Source organism: Panicum virgatum, chromosome 9N (genome assembly GCF_016808335.1).
Source record: "Panicum virgatum strain AP13 chromosome 9N, P.virgatum_v5, whole genome shotgun sequence".
In the NCBI taxonomy this organism is placed as follows: domain Eukaryota; kingdom Viridiplantae; phylum Streptophyta; class Magnoliopsida; order Poales; family Poaceae; genus Panicum; species Panicum virgatum.
The window spans coordinates 71,542,043-71,551,373 of NC_053153.1; the positions used below are offsets into that span (position 1 = coordinate 71,542,043).

The 9,331-nt window shown below is 44.3% G+C and overlaps 1 protein-coding gene across 1 annotated transcript in view; it reads left to right on the forward strand.

The window, feature by feature from the left end:
* The first annotated feature begins 9,127 nt into the window (after nucleotides 1-9,127).
* Nucleotides 9,128-9,331, forward strand: part of LOC120689327 — a 1,385-nt gene continuing 1,181 nt past the window's right edge. Inside the window, exon 1 of the mRNA XM_039971620.1 lies at nucleotides 9,128-9,331. This exon is cut by the window's right edge and continues 474 nt beyond it. The gene's annotated coding sequence lies outside the window, so the exon portion shown is untranslated.

The window sequence follows — 9,331 nt, forward strand, 5'->3', positions numbered from 1 at the left end:
TGCTACATTGGGCACTGTCGTTTCCTTCCTAGAGGTCATCGTTTGCGCAAGGCCAGTGATTTTAACTCTCTCCATGATACCAGTGCAAAGCCGGGTACTTTCACTACAGAAGAGCTTCTACAAGAATTAGAAAAGGTTAAAGATGTTAGAGTTGGACAGAAAAGGAAGCGTTCTGCGAATCGTGTGCCAATTTGGGGTAGAAGGATTTCTTTGTGGGACTTACCATATTGGCCATCTGTGGAGCTTAGACACAATCTTGATGTCATGCACATTGAAAAAAATGTGTGTGATAGCCTGCTTGGTACTATTCTTGACATAAAGGGGAAGTCAAAAGACACAGTTAATGCAAGGTTAGATCTGGCAGATCTAAACTTTAGGCCAGAGTTGCAATTACAGCATAGTGGAGATTCATATGACATGCCTAAAGCTCGATATACATTGTCTAAGTCAAAGAAAACTGAATTTCTTAATTTCTTGAAGGATGCCAAGTTTCCAGACGGGTATGCTTATAATATACAAAGATGCTTAATTGCTGATGCAATCAAGTGGCAAGGCCTGAAAACTCATGATTGTCACATTCTGCTGCAAAGGATTATGGCTGCTGGGCTGAGAGGTTTGTTGGACGATGATATCTATCAAACAATTGCTGAGTTTGGTAAATTTTTCAGAGAATTGTGCAGCCAAAGACTGAACAAAGATTTGTTGGCTCGAATGAAGACAGAAATACCAATCATATTGTGCAAGCTTGAGAAAATCTTTCCCCCTGCATTTTTTGATGTTATGGTTCACCTTGCTGTCCATTTGCCTGACGAGGCCATCCTTCGTGGACCTGTGCAATTTGGTTGGATGTACCCAATTGAACGCCGCTTGTATACTCTAAAGAAATATGTTAGGAACAAGGCACGTCCAGAAGGCTCAATTGCAGAGGCATATGTGGCAGATGAAGCCCTCACATTTTGCTCTAGATATATGGAAGATGTGGAAACAAGGTTTAATCGACTCCCAAGAAATGTTGGATTTTCAGATCAGTCGGCTTATACTGTTGATGTTTTTGGGCACGGTGTTAATCTCATTGGTGCTTATGATTATTACTACTCTAATGAAATTGATCAGCTGGTTTGGTATGTTCTCAATAACTGTGATCAGGTCGACAAATACATAAAGTATGTACTGAAATACCTATATGTGTATATTACATGCACTTGTTTCTTTCAGATTAGTCACTTGCTCAATTTTTTTGAGTTATAGAATGTTTCAAGATGAATTAACAGCATTAGGGGTGGTTGCTGCAGATCTTGATAGAAGGACTAAGAATGATTTTGCCAATTGGTTCAGGAATCATGTTAGTCTCTGAATGGTATCCTATTATTTCTGTCATGTTTTAGTTAATTATAATTCGGCACTGAGACATTCCCTTTGCAGATGTGGAGGAAGAATGCAACAGAGCTGGTAGATGATGATTTATTTGCCTTAGCTTGTGGCCCTGACATTAGAGTGAGACAATTCTCCACTTGTGTTGTAAATGGTGTTCGTTTTAACACCAACGAGCGTGACAAAAACAAGAAGACACAAAACTCCGGGTTGACCTGTATAGGTGGATATAAGAATGAAAATATTAATTATTACGGTACACTTAAAGAGATTATTGAGTTACATTACACTATCAAGGATGATGGTACAAAGCGATCAGTTGTTGTTTTTAGATGTGACTGGTACAAATTGGATGGTAAACATACCGCCTTAAAGGATGATGGTTTCTACAAGAGTATCAATATTAGCAACTTGTGGTACAAGAATGATTGTTTTATTCTGGCAACTCAAGCGACGCAGGTTTTCTATTTGCTGGATAATAAGTACGGACAAAATTGGCGGATTGTGCAAACATTTAAGCATCGTCATTTGTACAATGTGTCTGAAATAGATGGTGTCGTGTCCACTGCTGCACCCTATCAAGAGCAGACATGTGTTGTTGACACTGGCAGGAGACCAGAGGTATCTGACATTTTATCTGACTTGCCTTTAAGCCGAGATGATGAGGATGCCATTGTTGTTCATGGTGCTGAGGTTGCTCTTCTTAATAAGCAGAATCAATTAAATGTAAATAGTGAAGCTGAAGAGTGTGATGAAGAAGTGGATGAGACATTGATGGAGTACTGCAGTGAAGAAGAAGTTGCACCTGCTGAGGTAGATAGCGACGATGAGTAGTTTCTATACTAGTGAACTGACCATATGTCATGTAATATTATGCACCGTAATATTTTCCCAGTTCATTTGAAGTACTAGTGAACCATGTAATGTTATGTACTGGTACCTGAACATGCTCTGTGCTGATTGAAATAGCAGCTTGGTGAGGAAAGTGGCATATATGGCCTTTGAACCTGAACTTGATCTGTAATTGGCCTATATGGTATTTCAACTTGGCTGTGTCAATGCTATTACAGATTTGGTCTTCTTTTTTTAATCTTAACTTGTGATTCCTACCCATTGTGCTACTTCAATAAACCATGAGCACCTCCAGTTTCAATAAACCAGAAATGGAAGGCACCAATGCAAATATAATATTTCTAACATGAAGATTACATAATTTAACACTACCTGGATTATAATTTATATTCACTTGGCTGCCACACCACTGACTAATTTATATTCACAAGGGGGAACAAACAGATATCAAGGAAATCCCAAGCATCGTACAATAAAGGAAGAAAAAGGCAGCACAGGACAGGGGACCTGCTAACTTTTGCATGAAAATTTTCATCAACATTACATAAAATTCACAAACTCGAAACTCACGAGCAGTACATCACAAGCAATCAAACACACAAGCAGCTGGCAAATGATGATAGAATATCGTGGATGGGAACAAACACACGAGCAGTACATTGTTGATAGAATACAGTAGAAGTAGCAAGCTAGTTAAGTACATTGTTGATATTACATAAAGCCTTACACACTTGAAACTCTTAGACCCTCTAACATGCACTAAAAAAGCCTTGCAGCGAATTCACAACCAAACTTCATGACAAAGTTCCTGTTAACCATGGTAGGTAGTCCTAGCATCGTCGAGGTCGTCGAGGTCGCCCGGTGGTGTAATCTCTACTGGTGTGATACTTGTTCCCAGGGTGTCATCATGCGAACCTTCTCGTGGTGAATCTCCAAGTGATTCAATGAAGAGACCTGCAAGAGGATCCGTATGAGGTAGTGCAGTTTTTGGGTTGTCTTGGTGCTCAAGTATGTATGTAGTTAGGAGCGATGCATAGACTAGTTGTAGCATACCTATTTGCCGCTGACCTCTATCTGCACCTCCTTGTGTAGAAGTACCTGCATCCTGGCCACCATCGGATTGCTCGTACAGTGTGTATCGGATTAGATTGTTGGACCACTCTGCAGTAACAGTCCGAATTGTTAGAGGGAACATGGTAACATTAACGGAGCAAGGTTCTGTTGTAAATGCAGTTATCGTCCGCCTAGTGCTGGTTTGTCTGTTGATTACCCGGTGGAAGAGCCCTTACTTTAATCCAAAGTGGCCACATGTGCAGGACCAAATCACCGGCTACCCTTTGTCTGCGGATGCCTATACTTGCAAGCCTAGGTATAGCTAATCTCGGCGCATATGTGTTCGCGGAGATTGAAAGATCATGTCTATTCAACCGGACATCGCTAACCTGACATATGTTCGCGAAGATTCTAGATATTATTATCACAGGCTGCACACAAAGATGTGGTGGCAATCCATATATGGTAAGACTGAGTGGTTCGTTATTGCCAAGTGATGTTGGGGGTATGGCTGGTGTGGGCACCATGGGTATGCTGGGATCGAAGGGTACTGTAGTGGAACCATATTGGGGTGTCCATGGGAAGATCGCAAGGTATTGATCCGCAATTATGATGGACTTTAAAGCCATGATGCGAGTGGCTGCGGCGTGCGATGGGGCTAGCACCAGGTAATCAAACATATGTCGTGAGATACTTTCTATCGGAACCAAGATCTGAGACTTCTGCTGTATTGCTACCTGTATCGTTGCACGATTGATCTCAAAGGGTACATCTGGAGGGAACACAGTGTATGCTGATACAGGGAGCTTGACAAGTACTAAGAGGCCTAAAAAACCTGGATTGTAGAAGTTGACCTCATGGGCGTCAAAGATGGTGAGGTGGTCATGGTGGAAATGCGACATCAGTTGTTCGCCGGGAGCGGTCACAGGACGAACTGGGATAGCCGGCGAGGCAGAGCGTCGGGGCTGGCGGGGACCACCGGTGGGGCGGATCCAATGGCATGGATGGGCTGCTCCTCCTCCTTCAGACCACACGCGGCAGGGGCTGACGGCGCGTGGCAGGAGCGGGTGCCCCGCGCAGCAGGGGCGCGCAGGGCAGGGACGCACGGGTGGGGCGGCCGCCGGGCAGGGCGCAGGCACGCGGTGGGGAGGGGATAAGGTTGCGGTGTGGTCGTGTGGAGGGGATAAGGTTGGGGTCGGGAGTGTGCTGCCCAGTTTTGTAGATTTTGACCAATATTTGCCAAGCTGGGCACCTAAAGTTCCCATTGTGCCCTCGCCCTCGCCCTATCCTATCTTTCTCTGTCCATCGCCGCTCTTGGCCCCGCCGCCGGCCGCAGCGAGCTCACCGCCGGAGCAGCTGCCGCAGAAGCCGCACCCGCTCGCTGGGCATCGGCGCATCGCAGTAGCGCCGCCCGCTCTTCGGGGAGCCGCAGGAGCTGCACCTCCCGCCCGCCGCAAGTACGCAGCCCCTGCTCGTCTCCTGCTGCCGGAGCGCCACGCCATTGATGCCATCCCGATGCATTGTTAAATACTTAAACACGAAATTGTTAAATACTTAAACACGAAATGAAAATAGGAGCACTTGATAGTTAATTAAAAATACTATCCACCAACTCTTAGATAATTAAAATAGGAGTACTAGAACAGATCTTTGGTTCAGTAGCACAGGTTGGAGCCATCAAGAACTGTTTTGGCTGCATTAAAGAAAAGGGCAGTTTTGTTCCTTCCATTGGATAAACACTGGGAGCTAGGACTTGAAATTTAAACGGCTTGAGCGGGGACTTGAAATTTCGCAGCGCGCAGCCTACTTCACTCCATGATTTCGAATTACCATTTTCCCCAGACCGAGTGAAACAGTAGTACCTCCCGAAAACCAAACCAATGAGGACGTTTTCGTAACATTGCACTTGCACCTCCCAGTCGGCGCATTCATTAGGCATCGCCACCGCCCAACAGCAAGCGTCGTATATTCATTGCGTGGCGACACCGCCCAGCCAGCTCGCCGCTGCAGCTCCGCTCGCATCCACTATGCCCCAATCCCCCCATCGCGTATTCACCGGCGCGCCCCAAATCCCCCAATCCTGCCATCGACCATGCTGCCACGGAACAAGGGCAGGAAAGCAGCGAAGAGGCCACGCTCGGAGCCCAGCATTGACGGTGCGCTGTCTCTCTTGTTTCCTATTTTCCGCCTCATGCTATTGCTTATATACTATTTGCTCGCCGAGATTAGTGCCTTTGAACCCAGATTAGCTGCATGCGCTTAGGAGCTTGCTGTGAACAAGGCACTTAGGAGCTTGCTGTGAACCCGGATTGTCTTCACCCCTTGTTTCTTGTTTTTGTAGCTTTGTTGTGAATTAGGAGTACGCTGTTGGAGTTTGCTTAATGTAGATTACATAGAGCCTTCCACATTAATTTGTTTTTCTAAAAAAGGAAATGTAATATGGTACATCTCCACTCTGTGCTGCTGTGACCTAGATGTTAAATATGTTATGTGCTTCCTGAATTGTCTTTTTGTTTCTTTGTCAATGCAGTTGATAAGATGGGTGACTATGAAAAAAAAGGATGAACGTTTGTCTTAGCAACAATGAATTGATACGAAAGCTAGGTCTGCCTGTACACAATAATCCTTTTGGGAACACTAGGATTTCACCAGAGGAACAGGGCATAGGAGACTCTGGGTCTAAGTCTAATGGTGAGGATGAGCCTAACAATGATGACCATCCAAGTAATGATAACCTAGCACTTGAGAAGGATGACGGCTTGCAGGAGATGGACACTGCAATTTCTAGTAATTCAGCAGATAAGGTGCTATTTATTCCATATTGGCATGTATAAATATGTGTTGTGCTTGTTACTTGCATCTAATATTTTTATCTATTTTTGTGAATATTTGACTGGTTATTTGTAGAACAAGAAGGTTACCAAGAGAGGAGGTCAGAAGACGAAGCCTCACAATCAAGCTGGTAGACGCACAAGGTCAAATGCAAAGAAGGTTACTAAAACTGAAATCTCTAACCAATATACGGAGGAAGGTTAACCCTGACTTTCATGAATCAAATTTCACTCCATTCCATTTGCATTACTAACTATATCTTGCATTGTAGCTGATGCAGAGCAGCTAAATGATCGCCAGGATGGCCCCACTGAAAATGGCATCGACCTTGCAGGTGTGTTTTTGTGATCCTTGCACCATGCAAACCTTCCCATACCCAACATAAGACATTAATGTACTGCAAAATATCCTTTGCAGATGATATATTTGATGAGGATGATCGGATTAGGGGACCTAATATTGGGAAAAAACTTGATCAGATGACTCGCTCGAGGAAAGGTAGACTTCCTTTGGTTATTGAACCAGGGAAGTCAAGGCCAAGCTCAGTGACGATTGCTGCCAAGTTCGCAACTGAATGCAATATTACAGTCAGAGGCCATATGCCTATATTTCCACACTGGAAGGAATACAAGAAAAAAAGTTTGAGACCAATCATCTGGGGTTACATAGAAAGAGTCTGTGTAAGTGTTCAAACTTGCCTCTTTACACCATTTATTTTCAACCAATATATTGTTTATTCAATATCGAGTACTAATAACGTTGTTAACTGCAGTCCAAGTTTGAGACAGATAAATATTCAATCCATGTGCAAAAAGCATGTGTGGCTATGCTGAAGAGAGCTGTTCGCCAGCAGCGCTATAAGCTGAAAAAGAAGTATTTTGATGCTTTCCCACTTCATCTGGTGCCCAAGAAATCTACCACCAGGCCATGTCTCCCGATAAAAGATGATCCCCACAATGGATGTCAGGCCTTGGCTTCATAAAATCAGATTGGATCCGCACTAGAGGATAAGAATACAGATAGGCTGACTAAGAAGATCTGCAAATTATCTTACCTGAAAAGATGAGAAAGGAATACCTGCAAAATAGAATAAACACATGGCACAGCTGGGTGCTAGAATAGTAGTTAATAGAAGTTCTAGTCACTTAAAAAAAATAACCACTGCTTAACTTAATTAGATCGTAGAAGATAAGTAAGCGGGTTCGGGCAGTTAGTCTTATTTGAAGGTAAGAAGTTCGGGTAGTAAGGGCTAGGTTTATATAGGGGCTATATTTTTGAGAAACATATGGTCTTGCTCATTTCCCATCAAGGAATGGAGATTGGGTTGGTGTTTGGAAGGGATTCAGTAAACTGACCTTGGCCAGCAAGCAGAAAAAGGACTGACGTCTTGGGGCGCGCTAGCGCGCGTACTCTTCTTCTGCGAGACTCCATCCAAATCCACCACTTACTCGTTGGTTGGTGTTCCATTCTGTTATCTTATACTATGCTGCCTTCTTCAATTCCATTCTTCGTCTCCCTAGTCGAAGTCTTCTTGCTGGCCCAACCCAACATGCATTTTAGAGTGCCGTGCCAGGGCGATAGGCGCTCCGCAGTCATGCATGATCACCAGAGCCTTTCTTGGCTATGTAAATATAGGGCCGGAATAAGTGCAAGATCCTCAACAAAATGGATTAAGGTGGGCTTCGGATTATTAATAATTTTTTCTATCTTTTTTTTCCCTCAAGTTCTTGTTTGCTGCCGCTATTATCACAATATCCCTCCTTTTAGGGATAAAGCTATCAATGGTGAATTGAGCTTTCGCTATCCTTTTTTTTTAAGAGCTTTTTTGAATTTGAATGGAAGAAAAGTAATGAAACCTGCGATGGCTACTGAATAACCTCCTTTGATTTTCTTAATTTTAAACCCTTTTACCTTTTTCTTCGTTCGCCAAATCTTCTTCAGTTCTATCCAAGCTCGGTTTTGTCTGAATCTTTGTGGAAGAAGAAGCGGTTCGCCAGCCGCTACATCCAGGGATCCCACAAAATCATTAAACCTGGCGGCTGCTCGCTCTTTGATCAGTGATTCACCGGCCACTAGATCGATGAAGAATCTCTCAAAAATCCGCTTTTTGATCAGTGATTCACCAGCCACTACATTCTTGGATCCCACCTTATTCTCAAACCTGGTGGCTCGCTTGATTGGCAGTCCTGTAAACTCATCTTGCATACAAATTTTGGGGGTACCAAGGCCTGCATCCACCAAGAACATTTCTTCCCTTAAGCGTAAGCGTAAAACAGAAGATTGTGAGGCGTTTCCACTACATAATAAGAAACTCGAATTAGATCTTGGAAATGATCGACTCCAATAGATGCTCATCATAAGCTTTTTTTTCCTCCTATTCCTATTGATCAGAAGTATCCAGCAGCGCCACGCCAGAGTGACTTCCGAAGCGCTACGGACGGGACGAAATTCGGTAGCCAGTTGCTGGCTCTGAATAACCAGCCCAGCAAGAAGCAAAATTCTTCCATAACATAACGGGGCGGGGTTGCGCGCGAGCCGAGTGACGTAGGTGCACAAGAGTACTTCGCGCCACAACCATCTCTTTTTTATAGGTTCTACGGACCGATGCCTCCTGCTTCATCTGGTAAAAAAGAGTCATAGATATGCCTGTAATTAGAAGGAAGAACCGCCATAAAAATCTTCCTCGTGTATCGTCTGTAGCAGAACTATGAACGGGAGCTAGCAATCCGGACCGTATTGAAAAGGTTCCTGAGACACAGCATGGAAGAGTCAAAATATTAAGAAGCGAGGTCCAATAATGAAGAAGGGGTAGAATTACTGAATGAATACGAGCTGTGGCTAATACCCGAGGCATAAAAGACGCATTTTCTACGGGATCCCGAAACCACCAGCCACCCCGACCTAATTCATGATGAGCCCACCAACTTCCTGGCGAGATGCCTACGGTTAAAAACAACCAACATGTCAAGATCCAAATTCGAATTGGTTCCTGGTCCTGGTCAGAGACCACTGTGTTCGCGCCGGCGGTCCAACAAAGAGGCGAAGTAGTGGTGTCTTTCTTTCCATTACGAACGACACGCTTCACCTGCTCCCTCCCCGTGTCCATTAGCGCTCCTGTCCAGAGCGAAGAGAAGGCGAAAAAGCGCCGCCGAAGCAGCATGAGCAGGCTTCTATTGCTACGCAACAATAGAGCAGGCGCGCCGCCCACAAAATGTTTGAATGA